This window comes from Sminthopsis crassicaudata, chromosome 4, assembly GCF_048593235.1.
Source record: "Sminthopsis crassicaudata isolate SCR6 chromosome 4, ASM4859323v1, whole genome shotgun sequence".
Taxonomy (NCBI): Eukaryota; Metazoa; Chordata; class Mammalia; order Dasyuromorphia; family Dasyuridae; genus Sminthopsis; species Sminthopsis crassicaudata.
The window spans coordinates 245599991-245625066 of NC_133620.1; positions in this window are offsets into that span (position 1 = coordinate 245599991).

Below are 25076 nucleotides of genomic sequence, written 5' to 3' on the forward strand. Positions count from 1 at the left end.
TATCAAGTTTGATTCATGGCATTTCTTTAGTGATGGATGAATTGCTCTCTTGCTCTGCCTTGGACCAGCTTCTGCTAGGAGAGGCATTTTCAGTTGGGTTAATAAACCGTCAGGCTGGGTCAAGCAGACTACTTGGCTCTTAGTCTTGATTATTCTTGCAATCTGGTAAGGTCTTTTTTTTGGGACTCCAGTGGATATCAGGCTCACTGGTCACCTGGGCATTCCTCTCTCTCTGAATGAGTCTCTTCTATCTCTCTGAATACTCATTCATCTAAGACCAAGAAAGAATAAACATAAAAGAAATGGATGAGCTTGTATTTACAGACAGATGACCAGTGTTTCTCCCTCATTTTAACAGGAAGAAAAATATAAAAGGGTTATGAATTGCATCAATCCTTTTATAGTTGAATTTGGCTCCAGTTTCATGCCTCTTGAGATATTAGTTCTTCTGACACTGAAACCAATGAGGAAACATTACATCACATAGTATAGACCCTTGGGTCATCATATCTAAAAGTGGTTTTGGAAGTTCCATGATTTGGATTGGTGACAAGGTAGAGAATGTTTGCACATGCTTTAAAGCCTATGCTAGAGGTGGCCAGTCTTCCATTACAAATGTAAACCATTTTTGTTACTGTATTTGTATTCCCCAGCACTTATTATGGTGCTTGGCACATTATAAACAGTTAGAGTTTTTTTTCATTAATTCTTTAATTTCTTATGAATAGAGCCAACACCAGTAATGTGTTCATGAAACATATTTTCCTAAGAGAAATTACTTCATTATTCCTGTCTTAACTAGTTATCCTCCCTAGACACTTAGCTCCAGCTCAATCTGTTTAGTTTTGTCCTCCCACCCTCCTACTTTCGGCATCTCCTAAATTCTAGCTTAGCAGATATTTTCATTTGAAAGTACCTTAATCTTCACTCTGAGCCAGTTGCCAGAATGGTGCACTCACTCCTTAGCAATCAAAAATCCTACAAGGCCTATTAATTGTTTAACTTAATGACTGAAGGTGGTGGCAATATTAAATCTCTCTTTCAAAAATGAGTCTTATGAGAGAGTTATTGATTTCCTATTATCCTTTTCAAGTCAGGATCAAAGCTGATATTTTCTGCAAAAAGCAGTTTTCCTTGTTAGGGGCTTTTGAAAGAAAGTGCCTATTGATTTCTAGTCATTTTTTTTTTTAAATATGCAGTAACATTTGCTCAACATGGCAGGTATAAATATCTTGTATCTGTCTTTACTGAGACTGTCTTGTGCCTGAGCTTTACTGAGATTTGAACATTTAAAGACTGGGTGCCATTTGAAGGAGATTCCTGTGGTCAGACTTTAATTTTCATTCCAGTGCTGTGTTCTTAGTCTCATTCACATAACCCTATTCTAAGTGATGGACATAATTCAGTTTTGTCATTACATCCTATTCCATTTAGTTTTGTCAAGGTTGGAATAGTCAAGAAAGACTCTGAATAGCCTCATCACATCCTGGCAAAAGACTTTGACAATCCAGCTGAGCTGAACAAGGTTAATAACGTAGTGTGAAAGGATGCTATTATTGACCTGCTGTCAGTTGAGCAGACGCTTGGATTTGTTTTTCCAGTAGCACTGATAGGTCCACAAAGCCATCCATGTTCTCATTCATTCTATTTCCCTAGTGTTCAGCAGCATACATTTTTGAGACAGGTAGCTGAGGTTAAGGGTATTGTCTATGTTATTATAATAGACATTTCCCCTATGTGAAACTAACTGGTCCCTTTGAAACCTGGAACCCATGACCTGATGCATTATTAATGTAGGGGAAAATATAACTCCAGGATATAATCTTTCCAATTAATTCAATTTATTAATTCAACAAACATATAAACACTACTTTATGACAAGCATTGGGTTAGGTGCTAAGTATACAAAAATTAAAAAAAAATAGATCTTATCCACAAAAACCTTAGATTGCTCTGGAATGTGAATGAAGGTAGTGGATTGACAATAGTTGGCCAGGAAGGGTGGGATGAGCCATCATAATGTAATCTTGATATTATTGTCATATCATTCTTTATTCTGAGGCAATAGGGTTAAATGACTTGCCTAGGGTCACACAGCTAGCAAGTATTAAATGTCTGAGGTCAATTTTGAACTCAGATCCTCCTGACTTCAAAGCCGGTACTATATCCACTGTGCCACCTGGCTGCTCCCTTGTTACATCATTTTGTTATTTTCATTTGTTTTAGTACTGCTATAGTAGAATGTTATGGTTTTTAGAGCTATTTGGAGTCAGGAAGACCTAATTTCAAATCCAACATCTGACCTCTAACTAGTTTTGTAATATTAGAAAAGTTATTTAAGTTCCTCCTGGCTTCTCTGGCTTCTTTCAAGTCTCAGATAAACTCTGACATCATATAAGGTCTATCCCAGGCCTTGTCTTATGTTTTAATCTTAATGCCTTTCCTCTGGGATTATTTTCCTGATGCTGTCTATTTTTTGTTTGTATATGATTATTTACTTGTTTTTCTCATTTAGATTGTGGATTCTTTGAGATCACTTTGTATACTTGGCACTTAGCACAATACCTAACTTGTAGAGTGATTTGACAACCCCTCTGACCTTCAATCCCATCATCCCTAAAATAAGAATAATAATTACAAATGCTTCATGCAGTTGACAGGAGGATCTAATGAGATTTTATATATGTTTATCTGAAAATATTTAAATACTATAAGAATGTGAGCTATTATTGATGCTATTATTATGATTATTACCATCAGATGACGTTAACATAAGCATCATCTTCTGAAACCTAATATTGATGTGATGTGGTTCCTGGGATGAGGTAGCAATAACCCTAAGGTTACCTGGCCTTAACCTTATGACCCCCTTCCCTCTCTAAGGCAAGAAAAGTTAGAACCTACACCTAAGCTTCAGGAAGTGACAGGAAGTAACATGACCCACAGGAAGCAGACAATACTGGTGACCATTGGGTCAATAATGGTTACTTCCTTTTTAGTCCATCCAATGAAAAGACTTAGATTTTTTGTTATTTAACCAGCTTTACTGTTCCTGGCTTGCCAGATCGAACATGGGCCCTGCAGGGATTGAATAAATGCTTTCTCTTTGTATCTGAAGATGTTTCTGATTAGTTAATTTGGATAAGGGGGTCTAGCACCCATATCACAGTGACAAGAGGCTTTCTATCTTTTTTTCTATAAATTTATCTTCTTGCTCCTGGTTCTTTGCTAAATTCTTTTGGAACTTAGCCCACATTAATTGGCATTAAAATTATACTAAACTTTGCTCCTTGATTTGGAGATGGATCTGAGACTGAAAATTCTTTTGATATACCTCACAATACTGGTCTGACACACCAACTTTTTGGGATTTCCTTTGAACCCCAACTATATTATATTTATATTTTCCTGGACTACAGTGGGCCTAATTCAATTCAATTTGGTTCAGTTGAATACTTACTTATCTGACAAATTATTCATTCTTCTTATTTCTTATCTTTCATTTGTTTATTTATCTCACATGTGAACTTGAGGACAGTTTGAAATATTTGTCCATTAAGATGACTCAGTGAAAACAAATTGACTAAATGTTTAAAGTATCTTTTATTGTTCCATTAAAAACTTTTAAAAAAATGTCAGTTCCATTTAATATGGTGACATGAAAGATCTTAGAGGAACCCAATTTCTCTCTCACAAGCACTTAAGCAAATTTCTAAAATTGTACTAGAAGAAAGAATGATAAACAAAACCTAAGAAAAACAATAAGTTGCTCTAACTGGTCTAGGACTATACAAAAATGGTGAAGAGAGAAAAAAGATTTTTGAAATTAATTCAATTCAATAAAATTCAACAAAACTGTCAGGCACATATTATATTCTAGATATTTTGCTAAATCCTAGGAATACAAAGAAAGTACAAAATAGTCTCTGCACCCAAGGAGCTTAGATGAGGGTATGTGGGAAGAACCAGGAGGGGGCAGGGTAGTTAAGGTAGAATTGTCTCTTATGCACAAAGACAAGTAAATATTTCCCCTCTCCCCCCACCGCAGTACAAACCAGGCCACATAAACATTTTTAGAAAGAGCAAATAAACTGACCAACTCAGCAAATACCTCTTTAGAAAGACACAGTATTCACTGTTTAATGTGACTTGGGAGTAAAAAGCTCCCTGGTGGCACTTGAAGGCTCTGCCCCTAAATTTTTATTTTAATTTGGATTTCTGAACTTTAAAATGTTCCTTAAAATTATTGCCTGCTGACTTGCTAATCTCTCTAATTAGATGGGGATGGGAATATAGAGAAGAGAGAGATGGGGAAAAGGAATATATATATCTAGCCAGGACATTTTTCAACGTAGATAAGTATTTTTATATATACATTGGACCAACATTAGTCTTTTAAAAAGTCAAGAAATGAAATGGAACTCTTAATTTAAATAGAACGTTAGCTAGAATCTGAGAATGTAAGAGCTGGAAAGAAATTTAGAGATTATGTAGAACAGGGGGCACGACTCAGACGTGTCCTTAAATTCATACCCTGGGGATCTTTTAGCCTAAAGAAAGTAATAGGTTTATAACATGCCTCAATTAATCTCTCTAATGGATGAACCTTACATCTGAAGAAAAAGAAAACTGCTAGTCTTGAAGGAATATTGTGTTCCTGTTCAGTGTCCTCATGTTCTAAAACCCCAGAAGAGACCCTATATAGGCTTCCTCTCACTTAGTCATTAACTCCATCCATCAACTTCCTAGTTTCCTGGATTTGGTTGCTTTATTTTTTTTATCCTCTCCCTTCTTTTCCAGACTTCATTTCCTTAGCATTTAAACTCTGCCTATTTCCTAATTTGTTGATTAGCTAATCTGCTAATTTCTTTGTACTTTTAGAGGAAGAAGGACACAGAAATGCCACCTGTATATTATAGCAAAGTCTTTAATAGAGACAAAAAATATTTAATACTTGATCTTCATATTATGTCATGTTAATTATTATAGCTATATTCATCAAATTAACTGATAAAATATTATGTTGCATTAACTGTTATTAGCTGTTCAATTGAAAGATAAAAATCCACAAACCAATGCAGACTAAATTATTATATATGTGAGTGTGTGTATATATATATATATATATATATTTTTTTTTTTTTTGAAAACTCTCTGGTATCAATTGACAAAAGAATTACTGTATATGTATATGGGATATGTATAATTCTTCTTGTGAAAGAGAAATTGGGCTTCTCTAAGTCCTTTAATGTCATCATATTAAATAGAAGTGACCTTGTTTTTTTAGTTTTTATGAGAATAATGAAAGGTTCCTAAAACACTTGGTCTGTTTTCAATAGGTTATTTTAATAGGCAGGACAAATATTTCAAACTGTCTTCAAATCCTCATGTGGGATGTGTGTGTGTGTGTGTGTGTGTGTGTGTGTGTGTGTGTGTATGTGTGTGTGAACTTCAGCAGATAAAATGAATGAATAATTTGTCAGATGAGTATTCTGTTGAACTGTATGCAAAACTGAATGTGGGAAAGATTCAGCTGTAATCTTTGCCCAAGATAACCCATGGGAATATCAAGAGAGAGCAGATAGAAAGCAGAGGTCCCAGGATATAGCATGAAGACTTATCTGTGTATGTGTGATGAATGATAATCTAAAAAAGGAGCAATTAAATAAAAAGAAGATGAAGCACAAATACATTTCTGTGATTTAAAACATAAGGTTTGGGGAGTTACCTGAGACAGGCAGATATTAAGCAACTTGCCCAGTAGCAAGTAAATATTATAGACATTATTGAGTTCCAGGATTTCATGATTCTAAGCCTAAAGGTCCCCAGTCTTCTTCTCCCTTCACCACATCACCCTAATTTATTCCATGTATGCATGCCTACCCATACATGTGATTTCACTGATGTAGGGAACTTCTAGTGAGGATGTTCCAATGAACATAATCGAATTTTCAATTTTTTGTCTTAGAGTTGTTTGGGAACATGAGAAGTTAAGACTTGTGATGGAAAATGCAGAAAAAGAACTATATAGACTGAATGTGGTTCAAATCACAGTGTTTTCACCTTTATTTTGTGGTGGTTGTGTGTTTGCTTTTTTTTTTTCTTCTCTTCTTTTCCCCTCCTTTATCTTATCTTTCTTGTGTATAATGACAAATATAGAAATATGGTTAGAAAAATTGCACATATTTATCCTATATCAGATTGTCTGAGGTTTTGGGGAGGGAGGGAGAGAGGAGGGAGAGAGGAAAAAAAAACCCTGAAACACAAGGTTTTGCAAAGGTGAATGTTGAGAACTATCTTTGCATGTATTCAGAAAAATAAAATACTATCAAAATGGCAAATAAAAATTAAAATTAAAAAAAATATATTGTAATGCCAGAAAGACTGAGACAAGATAGAGATTAGAAAGTTCTTAATATTTTATTTGAAAGGGAGAGATTGTGCTGGGACTAAATGGATCCATGGTTTGGTCCCATGACTGCATGAGACTATAGTCTCTAAGAATCCAGCATCCAAGCAGCTAATGTGAGTTCTCTATGTATATATGCATGCGGCTCCAAGCTACCAGGGGGTGGACTAACGCAGGGGCAGAGTCAGAGCACAGAGAGCCAGAATGGACTATTAATCTGGTTCTGACGGGGTAGGGGGAGGCAATGGACATCCTGATAAATTGGGATCAAGAAGAACAGTGACAGAATGGGGAGAGGCATGTGACATTCTAATAAGTAGGGAAGGGCTAGGGTCATGATGTCTAAGATAGAAGGTCATTCTTATCTGGATCATGATGATAAGGAGGGAGGGGTGGAGTAAGACTGAGCAGAACAATTAGCAACTGAGGCCGAACAATTCAGGGAAACCGAGGCAGGACAATTTAGGGAAACTGAGGACAATAAAAGGGAACTGTGGCACAGCATTATGTATAAGAGAGGGGACTTGACTTCAATCTTCCTGACTTTTTGGTTTCTATTCACTATATCATTCTACCTCTCAGTACATCTAATAGACACACACATATGCATAGATGTATACTCATTTATAACTGAACATATATATGTAGGTGTTTATAACATACATATATATTATGTATATATATATATATAACTTCAAAAATGTAATTCTTTAAAAATTAATATTCTAAGAACATTATATAAAACATCTTGTATCCCTTAAAAGGTTACTCAACTTGGATATAGTCTATCTTCTTCATATTACAAATGAGGAAACTGAGGCCCAGAAAATTACTTGTCAGTAACTCATCTGACATAGTAAGGCCAAGATCCCAAATTTCCTTCTCAGTAGAGTGCTTTTTCCATTTCTGTGCACAGCACCCCAAATGATTTCTTCTCACCTCTAATGGAAAAATGTCTAAATACCTTCTCTCAAAGAAGAAAGGAATTGGTAAAATTATTCTTTTTAAATCAAAGACAAGTTTTTCTTTTCAGCCCAGCTCATTTCTTAAGAAAAACCATAGACTTTTCTTGAGGATTATTTTTAGTGTCAGGCGCTCTTCATTTCCCCCTCCCCCTTTAATATATTCAGCAATATGATTGAAAGAGGCTCATTAAGTCTTTAGTGTGATTTTTATCATATCCTAGGGCCAAATTATTTTCTAGGAGGACATGTCTCCATTTTTATAATCTGAGTCAGTCAAAGGGAAATTATGATTCAATTTTCAGAAATTGACTTTATAACCAACTTTTGGAGAGAACATTTATTTCATAAAGTATGCCTTCTATGCATTTTCCCCTGTCTCACTGTCTTATTTACATTGCATAATCCTTGAAAAGAAGGATCATTTTTTATCACTTTATGATGCACAGCACAAACTGTGTCAGGTGGAAACTTAATAAACATTATTCTATTTTGATAACATTGGTCAGGATGGTAATGGTATAGTGGAAAGGATGCTTGGCTTTGAAAGTCAGAGAGGTTAGTATTTAAAGCCTAACTGATTCTTATGCTCAGTGTTCTTGTGTAAATTACTTAGTTCACTCTGAGCCTCCTATGGAAAATGAGGTAGTAGTCATACTGGATAGAGAGCCAGTCTTGAAGCCAGAAAAACTGGGGTTCAAGTCAATTCCCTCCTTTGAGTCACACACTGCCTATTTGATTGTGGGCAAGTCACTTAAATTTTCAATGCCCTGTCTAAGCATTTCTTTAAGATTATAATTTGAATACAAGGTATTTATCTGCATTGGTAGAGGAAATTTCCTCCCTTGGGATTTCCCAATACTAATAAAATAACATATAGCTCCAACCTTATCCCTAATGCCAGTGGCTCCTACTTCATAGGATTATGAAGACAAAATGAGAAAATGTATGTAATATGATTCACAGAACTTAAATCGCTATATAAATATCAACCATTCTTATTATTTTTAAATTTTTATTTTTTACTATATTATACTGTGATTTCATGGATCTCTCAATATGAAATCTCTCTTCATGGATGCAGATCATCTGCTATTCTGTAATTTGTGGTTCTTGAAAATTGCCTGGAAGCAAGGAGATGTTAAATCACCTGCCCAAGGTCACAAAACTAATGTGTCAGAAGTCATCTTTATTCCAAGGCATGTTTTCTATCCATTCTACACTGTCTTTTGTTTTTTTTTTATTGATTTTAATATTACATATCTGAAATGTGGTATAGACAGAAAACATATTATTATGTACGCTAAAAAATACTAATAAATGATTTATTTCAATTCAGTTAGTGTTTATTAAGCACCTATTGTTGTCAGGCATGATACTAGGTGATATGGGATAAGAAACTTACATTCTACTAGGAGGAAATAATAAGTATGCAAATAAAGAAATATAAAATCTGTATAAAAGAAATACAGAATAATCTGGAGGTGGTATGTGGAATGCTAATTATCATGAAGAGTGGGAGAGACTTTGTGTTGGAAAAGATTCTTAATATAACCCATAATTAACTTGCAACTTGTTCCTTTTCTCATCCAGGACTCAGCACTTTTTAATTATCTGGCTCTGAGATCAATAATCTCTTTTTGAGGCTACACTATGGCTTGGCATAGCAGATAGACTTCAGGTCTCTGAATTAAGAATACCTGAGTTCAATTATTGATGCATGTAAATTACTCAACTTAAGTTGCCCCCCTCCATCTCTCTAAAAATATAAATTGCAGGACACTTGATTTACATTGGTAATTTCTTTATTAATGAAATTACAAGTCTGTGGTCAGTAGTGGTGGTGGTAGTGGAGTGTGTGTGAGTGTATATATATGTATGTATGTATGGTGGACATGAACAGAGCAGTTTCAGTATCTTTATATGGCTCTGACTGTCTTGACTGAAATACATCATTGGTGTTATTGGATGGAGACCTTTGCGATGAGCTTTTAATTATTCTTTTAGAATGCAATAGATTAAATTATTTTCCTTTAAATAATTTCATAAAATCAAACAAGAGAGTTTAATGGAATTGAATTAACTTGATAATATAAAAGGATAATGGAGAAGGGAAAATGAAATCAAGAAACAATAGGTTGAATTTTTTATTTTCATTCATTGATTTAGAGAAAGAACAGAAGTAACATTTAAAGGCAATTTGCATTTAATTTCCTTTGAATTTTCAGGATAATACACTTCTGGGTCTTCTAGTTTTACTTCATATCCCCAGCATCCCTTTAAAACATATCACTGTGCAACTTTATACTGCAGTAATATAGAGATTGGGAGAGAAAGTAGTCTTTTGATTTCTGTGGTCTAGAAATGTCTTGCTTGAAAAAACTATACTGATGTAGGTCAGTACCTTATCTGCAATTTATAACTTCAGAGATCTGTTTCTGCAGAGTACTGAGAAGGTAAATGATTTGCCCAGGATCACATAGTCAATATGCATCAGAAGCAGGGTTTGAAATCAGGTCTTCTTGGCTTATTATACTGTCTCTGTAGCAATATCTAGTTACATTGACATAGATACACACATGAGTGTGGATCATTCAAGGTGAGGTAAGGGTTTGTATAGCAATATATAGCACCTTTAGAGAAGGTGCTTGGAAAATGTGAACTAATGAACAAATTTTATTCCCAATATTTCATGCCATTTGATTGCAAGAAACTGATTTTCATTGCACAGCAGCAAAAATTATTCAGTTTTCAAGCTCACATTTAACCTGCAGAAGGAATGCTGGTAGGAAAGAAACAGATTAAATAAAACTGAAAATATACCCATATTTCCTTCCTACTCTCCTCTCTCTTAATCTATGCAATACTGATAAATTCTTTAGTTCTGATTTGGTTTCTGTCATAAGCCAGTCCTATTTGCTTTCTCTGACTGACAGAGAACACAAGAGAACTTGAATTCAAAAAGTTACTTATATTCCATCCACTTATATTATAAACGAGTCTAAAAATAGATCTAGAACAAAAAGGGGTTTCATTGTGACTCTGAGGAAATCACAGAAAAGCAGCACCTGCCACACCAGGGCATCTTTAATTACTTTGAAGGCTCCAGCTGGCTTCCTTGGGAACTCTCAGGGCATCAGAGAGATGGAGTGAGCTGAGCTCATCCCTGGAGCAGAAGAATCAAAGAGAAAATATGTCCCTATAGCTAAGAAAGCTCACTTGCCAGACAACACAGGTATTCAGGATAATTTCATTATCAATCTGCTTTTCTTCTGTACAATTTTAATTGAGTCACAGTCTCCAAGATATTTCTTCTTGGCACTGACATTTCCTGGGAGTAATTTGAAAGAGGATAGGCCTAATCAAGGAAATGAAATATTTCTCCTTTTCTCCCAACTTCAGGAGTGTGGTGAAAATTAAATGCTAAGGCTGAAACTGCACAAGGATTCTCAATATTCCCAGAAGAGAAAGGGCTGTCACTTGATAGGGAAAAAATCTTATCTCTTGCAGAGGATGTTGTTTGATCCCACTTAATAAATAATTGAAGTGCAGGAGTGGGCAAAAATAATTCTCAATATTTAAATTAAATTTAAATGGTTTTGTAGTTCACTTGTTTTCTAGGTAAACCAACCCTTTTGAGAGATTATAGATCTAATTTAGCAAACTCTACAATGGTTAGGAGTTTCATGCCATCTATAATCATCATTTTTTTCTATATAATTGGATGGATGGCCTAAAGGGCTGGTCCATCAGTGCCTATCACTTGGACAGACACTGAGGATGGAAAATGAAGTGGATTAGTAATGAAGAAAAAGAGGAGAACTGACTGGATTTATTTTGGCAATCTGTGCACTACTTTCATTTTCTTAAAACAAATCTTTATTGATATCTTTTTCTTTTTATATTACCAGAATTTCTCCAAGTATTCTTTCCCCATCCAAAAGAGTCATCCCATATAGCAAATAAGTTTTTAAAAGAAGAAAAAGAGGAAAAGAAAAAAATTAGCAAAACTAATCAATGCAAAGTCTAAAAATGTATCCAATTTCCTTTGCCCATATATCTCTTAATTTGCAAAAGAGTAAGGGGAGCTATTTTCTCATTTCTCTTCTTTGGACATGCAATAATTTTAATGATTCAGATATTTCTCTCTGAAGCAAAGGCCTTTCTTTCTTTCTTTCTTTCTTTCTTTCTTTCTTTCTTTCTTTCTTTCTTTTTCTTTCTTTCTTTCTTTTTCTTTCTTTCTTTTTCTTTCTTTCTTTCTTTCTTTCTTTCTTTCTTTCTTTCTTTCTTTCTTTCTTTCTTTCTTTCTTTCTTTCTTTCTTTCTTTCTTTCTTTCTTTCTTTCTTTCTTTCTTTCTTTCTTCCTTCTTTTGTTCCTTCTTCCCTCCCTCCCTTTTTCCTCTTATCTTTCTTTAATATTTAACTAAACCCATTTAAAAATTCTTACAAAAATACTGCTTCTCTATAATCCTTTCCAAAAATCCTTATCAAAACATGGTTCTTTTGTTTTCTTCTTTTTATAAACATGTATAGTCAATCAAAACAGATTTCTACATTGGCCATGTTAAAAAACGTCTCATTGTGCATTATGAATTCTTCCTTTCTCTTATCAAAAGGTGGGAAGTATGTTTCATTATTAGACTTCTGGAATCTTTTTTGGTCATTTTACTGATAAGAGTTCAGTACAATAATATTCCATCACATTTATATACCATGACCAGTTCATTATAGGCACCCTCTCAAATTCCAATCTTTTGCCATTTCAAAAAGAGGCAGGAATAATCTTCATTTTTCTGGATATTGAAGGAAAGAATGTCCCCATCTGGCAGTTTATATCCTTAGAATTTTTGTTTAGTACTAATTCTTCTCTTAATATGCCTCCCCTCTAATTTCCTCCCATCTTCTCCTTTCTCCTCTTTCCCTTCTATTTCTCTATTAAGTAAAATGCATTATCCAACTATGTATGTGTATATGTATGTATATTCCTCTTTCTTTTAACTAGGTTCAAGCGTCAGCTGCTATTCTCCCTCACCCGCTCCTTTCTCCTTATGTAAATGTCTACTTGTGCTCCCTAATCATAAGAGATAATTTCCTCTAACCTTCCTTTCCTTTTTGCCCCAATATATTCCCTTTCTTTTAACACTTCCCTTTCTTTTTCCTTTCACATTTCCCCTTTCTTTTCACACTTCCATCATTTCTTTAAAATCAATATTTTTTTGTTGATCTTTTATAGGTTCATATGAAGTACCATGATTTCTGAAGAATTTATAAAGATACAGGTTGCCAAAAGAGCCCAGAAGGCTATTAGATTAAGTGGGCCATAATCCATGACTGCACAAAAGTGGTGTAATTATATTAGAAAAAAACAAAAAAACAAAGTAGGGTCAGACTCATAACAAAAGACTCTTACAGAGAAAGGATGATTATCTTGTATGCACCATTGAAATCCATATAACATCAAGAGACCTTAAAGCAAAGACTGAGCACCTTGGGTGGGCTCTCGGCTGAGAGTATTTGACAATGAAGAAAAGATTTTGATCCCCAGGATTCTTAAGGGACGTTTAGAAGTGTTTAGCTTCTTTGCCATGATTTCCAGTCTCTACTACTGGTATTCTCCCAATATTAGAGGTCTCTTACACCACAATTCCATTTAACTACCTAATAGATTAGCTTTTATAAAGGAATATTTACTTCCCTGGGGCCATAATTCCCTCTCCTCACCTATAAACTACTCATACTCTGTAGGGGGGAAGGTTATTAGGTTCCCAATTTAATGAGTTCCTAGATAGTTCCAAGTTCTAATTCCAAAGTACCCATTTTGGATGAATCCCAGGCACTCTGACTTCTCAGAGCTTTTCTGCTGAGATGGCTGGTACCATAATAAGCTTGAAATCCTGCCTTCAAGGTCTCCACTACTCATGTTCCTTGGTCCAGTAGGGATTCTACCACCTGCACTAAGAAGAACTGAGAAAGACAAACCAAGCCAAACAAAAGAAAATACTCAACCCCAATTTCTAGTGATAAACAGGGCAAGGAGGAAGAGAAGAGGAAGGTAGTCCATTTCCACTGTCACAATGCTTACACTGTGGATAAATAAATCTTTCCCCTTCTGGATACTGAATAAGAGAGAGAAAATGTTCCCATTTGGCATTTTTAAATATTTAGTTTGCTAGTCTAACTATATAGTTGAAAGAAAGGGGCTTTTGCCACCTATATAATAGGGTAATACCTCCAAGACTATTTTCTCTCAGAAGCTCAGTGCTACTATGTTAGGTGATCTGGGGATGTGCAGGTAGAGTCCCATTATATATTTTGTGTATATATATATATATATATATATATATATATATATATATATATATATATATATATATTTCCCATTATATATGACAAAACAAATCCATAATAACATAGCTTCTATTTTTGACATGCATGCCTGGTACTCCTGAGAGAAACATAATCTTCAAGGCAAACATTCAAATAAAAATAATAATGCAAAAAACCATAAGCTTCAAACTATTTATGATGAATCTTAAAGATGCTTATTAGTAACAAAAGTGTCCTAATAGTTGTTCCTTCACATCTCTTTTTTAAAAATAAGTTCTTGATATATTTTATTTTAGGACACAGTTTTAGTCAGTTGCCATTTTGTTATTATAATTTTCTTTATTCAAATTTGCATGAAGTGAAATTTTTGAGGATGAAATCTGCATTATTGCCTGTTTACCTTTCAGCACAAACATTATCGTGGGCATCAGTGAAAGAGACAGTGAAGGTTTACTTATATTAGTAGACTTTAAAACCAGAGGATTTAAAACCAGATGTTGGAAAGCATGGTCAAAGCTGGTTTTAAAAGCTAGAATACCATCTCTGTAGCCTCAGAGTGCAATCATCTAAATCTGCTTCCTCTCAAATGATATCTTAGAGGACCTGGGTTCAAGTGTTGGCTTTGCCACTTATTTCCTGCATCATTTTGCACAAATAACCTTCCTGGCTCTTAGTTTCCTCACATGTAAAATGCAGGATTAGACTAAGACTCCATCCATTAGTTCTAAATTTATATATTCTGTCTATTTTTCTGTCCTGTCGGCAGTTTAAACTTCTGGGACCATGACCTCCCTCAATCCTTTACTTGCTGTTTAATTATTTTTTTTTGTGACCCCATTTGGGGTCTTCTTAACAGAAATACTACAGTGGTTTGTTATTTCCTTCTCTAGCTCATTTTGCATATGATTAAACTAAAGTTCATTTTGCATATGATTAAATTGATTAAACAAATAGGACCCAAAGTCACATAGCTAATAAGTGTCAGAGGGCCAGATTTAAATTCAGGAAAATGAGTCTTTCACTCCATGCTCAGCACTGGCCACTAAGCCATCTAGCTTCCCTTTTATAGCAGAAGGAATTGAGCATGTCTTGTTAATGCTACCATTTTTTTGACATACAAATTCTAGAAGACCCAGTTTACTATAAAATCTTTTCAACTCACTCCAGCCTAAGATGATTTCTTCCTCTAGTGAGGAAGTAGTAGTAGTGATCCACTCTAAAGCATCAAAATTTAGAAAAAGACCAAATAAGACTTGGGCTTGTTGGCCAATCAGTGAGAGCCATTGTGATTTAGATTTAAGGTATGGTCCTTAAAAAAAAAAAAAAAAAAAAAAAAAGAAGTCTAGCCCATTAACTCCAATTTAAATGGAATTTAAATGATCATTTTAAATATTTAAATGATCAAAATTTGTATACCTTTGAACAGAGCATGCATAGTAAGGATATGGTTCCCTACATGAACAAAGATATTGAAAAGAGGAAAGAGAGAGAGAAAGAAGAAGGCAGGCAGGCAGGAAGGAAACAGTTGCTATTTACATTCACTCTGAAACATCAGAACTCAAACTATGAACAAATGAGGCTTGGTCTAGGATTTAGACCTGATGTTTGGTAAAGACCAGATTGGATTTTTTTTTTTTTGACTAGGTAAAAGACACTGTTCTCTGCTTCTTATATATATATATATATATATATATATATTTTTTTTTTTTTTACTTTCAAAACATATGCATAGATAGATAATTTTCAATTTTCACCCTTGCAAAATCTTGGGTTCTGAATTTTTTCCTTCCCTTTTCCCCTCCTCCTTTTCTAAATGGCAAATAATCCAATATAAGTTAAACATGTGCAATACATACATACATATTTCCACAATTCTCTTGCTGCACAAGAAAAAGCAGATCAAAAAGGAACAAATGAGAAAGAAAACAACGCAAGCAAACAGCAACAAAAAAGTGAAAATACTATGTTGTGATCCACACTCAGACCCCCAGTGCTTTCTCTGGGTAGAGATGACTCTCTCTATCACAAAACCACTGGAATTGGCCTGAATCACTTGCTGTTGAAAAGAGCTACATATATCAGAATTGAGCACTGTATAATCTTCTTGTTGCTGTGTAGAATATTTTCTTGGTTCTACTCATTTCACTTAGCATCGGTTCCTGTAAGTCTCTCCAGACCTCTCTGAAATCATCTTGCTGATTATTTCTCATAGAACAATAATATTCCATAGCATTGTTATACCATAACTTATGCAGCCATTATCTAACTGATGGGCATCCACTCAGTTTCTAGTTTCTTTCCACTACAAAAAGTTTGCCTCATATCTTAGAATCTAGAATCACTGAATCACTGAATGAGCATTGCCTCAGATAAACTGAAACCTGAGAAAAACTTTAACTTAAAAAAGTAAAAATTTCCCAAAATGGTCCTTACCACTGGACCCGGACAGTTCCAGAGGAGAGAGAGTAGGACTGGTGACTTTGTATACCTCTACCTCACTTAAATCCAATTCACTTCCAAGTCATGACTTCAGTATCCTGATGTCATGGTCTTTGAGAATAAAAGATAAACAACAATTATGGCCATACAAGTTGGAGGGAAAAATTTGGACTTGGCTCTAGACTCATATTTTGCTATAATTATATTATCAAATACAAAGTTAAAAATAATTTGTTTCATAAGACAAGTGGAAATGTATAATTGTTATACTGATAAAATTGTTAATATATAATAGTTAATTGACTTAGAATTCTTGGGCAAGAATGATTTAATAAATGTACTAGAAGCTGATTAGATGATTTTAAATAAGAAGCCTTCCTCTGCATTGGCTTCAGGGCCTACCGGTTCCATAATTTCTTTGGGTCTGTTTCCTTTGAACTCTTCTGAATACCCAAATGAATAAATTCAAACTTCCATGGATTTGCATTTGTTTCTATGTTCTTATTAGGAAGAGGTTCATGCTTTGTAGCTCTTAGGAATGTGGAATTTATATAAGAAATTCTTTTTACTGCCTTGTTATAAAATTCCTGTTATTTTCCAAAAGTGTCATCTGAATTAGTCTAGATAGGTAAATGTTTTAGATCACAAGGCCCTTGACCCTGTCTTTTTCATTTTCATTTTTTTTTTTTACTTTATATCCTCAGAACCTAGCATAGTGCCTAGCATATAGAAAGCAAAATGTTTGTTAAAACAAATTAAATAATATCAACAATCATACTTTATATTGTCCCTTAAGGTTTGCAGAACACTTTTTCTTCACTATCCAATTTGACATTTGTAAAATCCCAAGAGACAGGAACTATTAGTACCCTCATTTTACAGATGAAGAAACTAAGGCTGAGAGAACTTAAGTGACTTATCCAAAGATATACAATTAATAAATAACTTGTGCAGAATTTGAACTTAGGACTTTCTAGCTAAGTCCAATGCTTTATTTGCTACAGGATATAAGAAGTAAAAGTAGATTCTCAAAAAATAGATTAGAATAATGGATATTAAATACACTGTTAGGCCCAACGACAAAAAATTAAATCAATTCAATCGACATTCTGTAAGCACTCTATATATAAAGTAATATTCTAGGTACTAAAGGTTTACGGATAAGCATGATACAGAGCATGACTCATTCATTCTTTCTAGCTCCCTCTTTCCATGTAATATGCAGCGCGCGCACACACACACACACACACACACACACACACACACAAACATCTAGCAACAATATCCAAAATAATATATAGAAGGGGACAAAGAAACCAACAAGTTTTTTTTTTTTTTTTTATCTTGTTAAAGTTTATTTATAATATATATCTGGCTATAATTCTATGAAATATAGATATAACAACTTCAAAATTGCTTTATTTGATCATTATTTTTATCATTTCATCTTTCCCTATGCTTTATAACTTTTTTTTTTGCTGATTTAAGTGACTTACCCAGGGTCACATAGGTAGGAAATGTTACATATCTGAGTTCAGATTTGAACTTAGGTCCTCCTGAGTTCAGGGCTTGAGCTCCATCTACTGCACACGTAGCTGCCCCTGCTTTATAACTTTTAACTCTGTTCTTTGTTATTATTGTAACCTCTGGTCCTTCCAACCCTTATTTCTTTCCTAGGTTATTATCCCCCTTCTAGCTGTATTTTTCTTCCTTAGTTACTTTTTGATGAATCAGATCAAGTCTACTCTTATCTTTTGCACTAGAGTATATTGATTCCCCTTTTCTTATTGAAGATCTTGCTCTATCAAGTCCCAGCTTTGGATTATTCCTACTATTTACTGCCTTTACTCCTATTCTTGTGTTGTTAAATGAATCAGGAAACCATGTTGGTTGGCTATGTTACAAATTTATTTTATATAATCTCAATTGAGTCCACTGCAACAAGGCAAACTCCCTAATCAATTTACTATCCCATTCACTACAGTGGCTATTCTAAACCTTTTTATTCCTCCTCTAACCTTCCACATCAACCCCTTTCTACTCTCTGAGTTTTGGAGGACCTTGCCATAATTCACTGAAAAACAATAAATTTGCTTCAAGCTTCTTCGTAATCTCTCCTTATTTTACATCACTAAGATGTCTTTTCTTCTTGCTTCTCTTCTTCCATTGGTTCACATGAAGAGATGTCTCTTCTTTTTGCCATAGCAAATGCCTCTGCAGAGATCCTTGATTCCATTCTATCACATCTTCTCTAAGAGATTGCCACTTCTGTCATCCCACTCTCATTAATCTTAAATCACTCACTGACTGATTCTCTGCTGACTACAAACATACACAAGTCTTCCCAATGGTTTAAAAAATAAAACACCTCATTTGATATGGCCATTCCTTCCACCTATCTGGAGTCAGATTGCAGAGGGCTTTAAATGTCAGTATAAGTGGAAGGGAGATTTGGTTCCCTCTCTTTCTCAAGATTGAAGTAGTCATGGAATGTAGTCACAGATGATAAGGTGATGCTATCTTGTCAGGATGTTAATATCCTGCTGTCCCTGTGTGAAATATGAATTACTCACTGAATCAGAGAAGAGAAGTTAGAATTAGAATGCTATTAAATTAGAAGAAATTAGGACTTAAATAAAGATAGGTCAATAGGAATAGGAACAGCAATGGATTCAAGAGATATTACAGAAGTAGAAATAACTAGTAATTGAATTTTTGAAGTGAGAGGGAAAGGTATTGCCAAGATTAATTGCCTGGGAGATGAGGATGAAGCAGATTAGGGAAAATTTATGCCTCAATTCAAAATTTTATTGATAGAAAAATGCTAACACTAGATAACAAATACTAGGCTACATTGCAAAATTCATGGAGGTAAACACCCCATCTCTTCTTCCTTATGGTATGCTGAGGCAGCTAGGTAGTACAATGGAGAGAATGGTACTATAGTCCTGGAATCAAGGAATCATGAAGTTAAATCCTGCCTCTTAGTATCCTGTAGAATCTGTAGTACCCTGGGCAAATACTCTATCTCTACATAGTTTCCTTACCTGTAAAAAAGGGATAATTATAGTGTCTACCTCTCAGAGTTGCAATCTAATGGAAAGCATAAGTAGCATTTGTAAATTGTGTGTGTGTGTGTGTGTGTGTGTGTGTGTGTGTGTGTGTGTGTGTGTATGTGTGCAGCATGATAACTATGGAAAAATATATAGAAAAATTGCACATGTTTAACATATATTGGATTACTTGCCATCTGGGGGGTGGGAAGAAGAAAGGAAGAAAAAATTGGAACACAAGGTTTCACAGGAGCTAATGTGGAAAACTATGCACATATTTTGAAAATAAAAAGCTTAAAAAAAGGAAAATGACTTAGATAATTTGCTTTCTTCTAACCTCACAACACACACACACACACACACACACACACACACACACACACACACACACAGGTTCACAGGTTCCTGGACTATAGTGTCTGTGAATAGAGAACTGAAGTACTCATGGAAATTGAAAACAGTGATCATAAGTTGGAAGTAGGATTTAGTCAATAATTGTTGGAGTGGCAATTATAAAATTACCAGGTAGAAGAAAGTATTATGGACTATAAAGCAAGGTTTAGAAAGCAAGAAATGACATCATCCTTAGAATAGGCAGATGTTGTTTTTATTATGATCATGATACTGGAGGAAGTAATATTTGTATCTAATCACATCTATGATTTTATCAGTATATTGAACTCTTGGTGAAGAGTAGGAATATTTTTATATTTGGGCAAAAACAATAAGCCTCAGTTTCCAATGTTTAAGCAAGAAAAGTTCAATTTAGGATTAGGTTACTTTCTTGGATTGATTTTCTATTACTAAAAATTCAGGGGAACTTTGAACCACTTACCATCTTTTTTTAGTATCACCATATTTTCACTTTTCTTGCTTGCTGAAAAATTGAAATCTCTCATTTTCTCACAGGATAGAGAAAAAACACACTTTCAATCTTCCCTTCATAATGCTCCAAAGTAAGAAGAGCCAAAGGAAAAAAAAATAAGTTTGCACATTTTAAATTCAGAAAACAATCCTTTATAATCTAAGATGAGATTAAATTGAAAATTCAAAATAAAAATAAGCAAAAACTAAAAAGCCCAAACAAAATTAAATCCAAATATCCATCTCAATTTTGAATACCTATCTTATATACTTTTGTCTTGGTTAGATCAGACTGCCTTTACTCTAGAAAAATCCATACTTCCTATATACTCTACCCCATTCTGGAAAATTTCATGGACAGTGTTTGTGTAATATAGTCCTCCTCTAGTCAATCCCTATCATCTTCCTGCCTGGTACATAAAAGATGGAACACCTATTAAACATAACTGAATAAGAATTGGTTGTTTTCTCTATACAATCTGTGGCCTTTGATTGAACCACTGAGTTGACTTGGCATGGGAATGGTGAGATTCAGACATTCCATATATTAAGCAGGTTAGGGACTTGAAGTGGTTGGCAGAAACTGTGTGGAACAAATCAGAAGGGGGCTTATTATGGAATTATGGCTGATTCCAACTTTCTTCCTCTTCTTATCATTCCCTAAAGTCTTGAGGCTGGGCTATTTCCTCTACTGAGTGAGAACCAATCCCAAATGTGTCCTCCTTCCTTCAGTTGCTGGAATCTTTGGAATCCTTTGGCCTGAATCCCTCCTCCCTTCTTCCTTTTCTCTTTTCTTCTGCCCCTATCCTTTGGGGGTCTCATTTTAGTCCCTGTATCTTCTTCCCTTGTGAGAGTTAAAATCTACATACCTATTATCATGGATGCAGAAAACTGTTTAGGAAGTTTAAATTTTGTCATGAGTTTCTTGATCAAAAACAAGGTGGTGCTTTTGAAAGAACACTGAACTTGGAGCCATACCACCCAAGTTCAAATCTGCTTACTTCTCTGGGCTTTAGTATTCTTATCTCTACATTGAGGAGATAGACAAGATGACAATATAAAGGTCCTTAGAGTCCTAATCTTAGGCTCTTACTCTGAGGCCTGAGAACCTTTATTTTTAATATTTTGATAATTGTTTCAATATAATTGGTTTCTTTTATATTCCTATATATTTATTTTATACATTTAAAACATTCTGAGAAGGGCTTTATAGTTTTTACCAGAAAACTGAAGGATTCCATAAAAAGGTTAATAACCTCTGCTAAATCTATAATGCTATGATCTTTTAGGACTTCAGTTTCCCCATCTGTAAAATGAGGATAGTAATATTAATAATACCTATCTCAGGGGACTTCTATTAAGTCCAAATGAAATAATGTATATAAAGCACTTTGAAACCTTAAAAATATAGCATAAATGTCAATTATTATCATTAATGCTCTTTCTTTTGTTTTTATCAAATCTCTTTTAAGTCTCTAAATCCATGAAGACAGATTGTGACCAAAATGTACATAAATGTCATACATATGGATTAAAAAGAGAGAAAAACTCAGGCACATCTGAATGTTTTATCTATGGAGAAACAACATCTAGAAATTTAAGAATATTTTAAAAATTGGCCACATCTTTCTCTCTTTACCTGAATGTCATTCATTGTCAAAGAGAAAAAAGAGATCACCTTTCACAGATATTAAAAAAAAAAAAGATCTATCAAGTAAAGAAGCTTAAACACTCAGTTATCAGCTACTTTAGAAAAGCATACCATATTGGTACAGCAATTATCCCTTTGTTGCATTCCACTGATATTAAACAACCATATGGAAGCTTATAATTCATTCCATTTCATAGAGTTCTCTAGCCTCTCTCAATGCACTCCTAGCCAAGCACTAGCCTGGAAATGGGGTCAGCTGTGTGTTTTCTATTTTAAGGAGCTGTGGGTGTATGTAGAATGCCCCAGTTTCATCAATCGCATTTTCATTTTTGTAGGTCACACACCAATAGCTCCAATTCAGGATGTTTTTCTCTATTTCTGGAATAAATTGGGCACATAGTACACTTCACCTAGGTTAACTTAGAACTGTGAGAACTTATGGGACACATTTTTGTTCTGGATGTCACCATTGAGACAATAGGAAACTGACAAGTTTAAGAAATCAAATCAAATGCTTACCATGTGGCTAAATGTGAAGATCTGTGCTTCTTAAAGAACAAAAATGACATGCATAGAGTGTTGTAGGCAGTGGGGATGGGAATTTCAAACAAGAAACTCAGCCTGTAAGAGGAAATTATAGAGGTTAAACAAGAGATAAAGGATAATGTGACATTGAATTATAATTCACTCATTGGAATTAAATTAAAATGGAATAGAAACCAAATGTCATGAAATAGAAATATTAATAAGAGAGGGGGGGAAAAAGTTTCTTTACAAGGAGTTTTCTGCAGAATGGTACAAGATAACCAGTTCTGGATTGGCATCTGAGGTCCTGATTTCAAATCCTGCATCTGTCACATGCTATCTGTATGACCTGGCCAATTGATTTAACTTTTCTAGACCTTAATTTTTTTCTCTATAGAGTGAAGGACTCATTTTAGATAACCTCAAAGATCTTTCTGGCTCCAAATCTACTATCTTATATATCCTGTGGAGACAAAAGCTCTTATTTCCCAAATTTTCCTCCAAAAGTTTTTTTTCCCCTAATTTAGTGTACTAAAGGGAATAAGATGTGTCTCTACATTTCTCTTCAGACATGCCTATTTGTCATTTTCAATTACTTGCTAGTAGGAGAGAAGAGACTAGTGAACCAGTCAAACTTATTAATGGAAAAAGACAGAAAAATGACAAATGATCAAAGAGAGATTGCAAAAAAGAAAGGAAGGTGCGGTATTTATGGTTCATGGAAAGAATATTGAACTTGAAATTAGAAAAACTGTTTGGTTAAACTATTAAAAAAGGTTTTAAAGTTTTTGCTTTATTTTATCTGCATCCCCTATTGTATTTTCCTCAACTCCCACAGAGTTATTATAGCTTAAAAAAAAAGAAAAGAAAAGAAAGATTTTTTAAAATCCCAGTAAAACTAACCTGTATATTTTAAAAAGCTTAGTGTTGCATATAGCATTTATATCTATGTTCTCCAACTTTTGCAAAGAAACTGAAGGAGATGTAATCTCAGATGTCCTTATTCTTGTCAAATTTGGTCATTACAATGTGAAAATATTCATTTTTATTCTGTTGTTATTTCCATTTATATTACTATAGTCCTGGTGAATATTATTTTACTATTCTGTTTATTTCATTTTACATCATTTCTCATAGTCTTCCCAGGCTTCTCTTAAGTTCATCATATTCTTTGTTTCTAATAAAAGTTTAATATTTTGTTATATTCTTGTACCATATTTTATTTAACCATTCCTCAATTTATTGCTGTTTACTTTGTGTCTCTCCATTAAACCCTTTTTGTTGTTTTGGCTTTTAAAAGCACAATTCTTCTTCATAATCTTTAATCCTCTTCTTTCAAAATGCAGCTCAAATGTCATCTTTTGTATGAAAATATGCAACTTCATATATACCTTTTCGAACTCTCAAAATGATAATTGCCTTCCCTTTCAAACTATCTTGTATTTAAATACTCAGAAACCCCTCAGGAACACCAACTCTTTGAAGGACATATAAATTGTGAATCCACCACCATTAGATGTCTTTGGTCTAAGAAAGATGACCTAATGACCACTCTTTTATTAACAACTTTATTAATGAAATGATTAGTTACCCAGAAATTGTGTCTCTTGGAACTTTTTTTATAGTTGTCACAGAACATAAGCTCCTTGATAAATTGTTTCATTTTTTTTCCTCCTCAACACCTAGCATGGTACCTGGCATATAGTAGGCACTTAATGCTCCTTAATTGATTAATTAATTACTATTGAACAAGAAGTATGTTTGGTCTCATATCCTCCACATAAAAACAAAAACAAAACAAAACAAAACAAAACCAAAAAAACAAAAAACAAACAAACAAAAAAACAGCTGTTTGGTGAAATGATAAGAATGCTGAATGGAGGCGCTGGGTTCAAATTCTGTCAATGCCATTGCTAGGATACCTTTTATTCCCAGTATAGCAGAGTTCCTGAAACATAAGGGCTTTATAAATTCTTGTTAGCTGATTGACTGGTTGACGAGCTGAATAAATGTGTAATCTTAGGCAAGACTATGCATTCCTGAATCTAAGTTTTTATATCAGCAAAATTATGAAGTTAGAATAGATAACTCTAAGATTCCTTCTAGACTTATATTTATGATTCTTCTAAAACATTTATTAAGAGGCCTAAGGGAAATTAATCTTTCCATCTGCAATTGTTTTCATTATCATTGTCTTTGTCATTTCAGCTTTCTGAATCTTTTTTCATTTAAATAAGAAAAGTATGTTTTGAAGATTTCTCTGCTACTGCTTTATTTTCATGATGAAGGTTCTGTAGCGTTGTATTTAATCGCTTTGATTTCTGTAGACTTTTTTAAAACTCAGAGTTCTAAGGTGTTGGAGGAGGTTTCATTGTGTTATTATAATATATCTATTCTTTCTACAAATGAATAATCACCATGGCAAGATTTATAGGTGTTTTAATGCCTGTTGTCATAATACTCTAACCTGTTTTTGTCTCTATTATCTAGTCACCTAGTCACTGATTTAAAAAGAGCAATGTTTTCTTAAATGATTGTTTCTTTAGAGTCTTAAAGACTCTTTGAGCTAAAAGAGACCTTATTGATTCTTCCCCTCTCTTTCTATGCTCTCCCTTGCTGATTTCTTCTACTCTCATAAGTTTAATAATCACCTCTATACAGATGACTCTGAAATACATATACTGGACCTAGTTTCTCCCTTGAATTTCATGCCTAAATATCTTGACTTGGATATTTCTTCCTGGATGTCATACCAATACCAGAAATTTAACATGAATTCATCATTCCTGTTGTGGACTTTGAGTTTACTCTCTTATCTTGTCAGGAAAAAGCCCATTTTACTGTCAT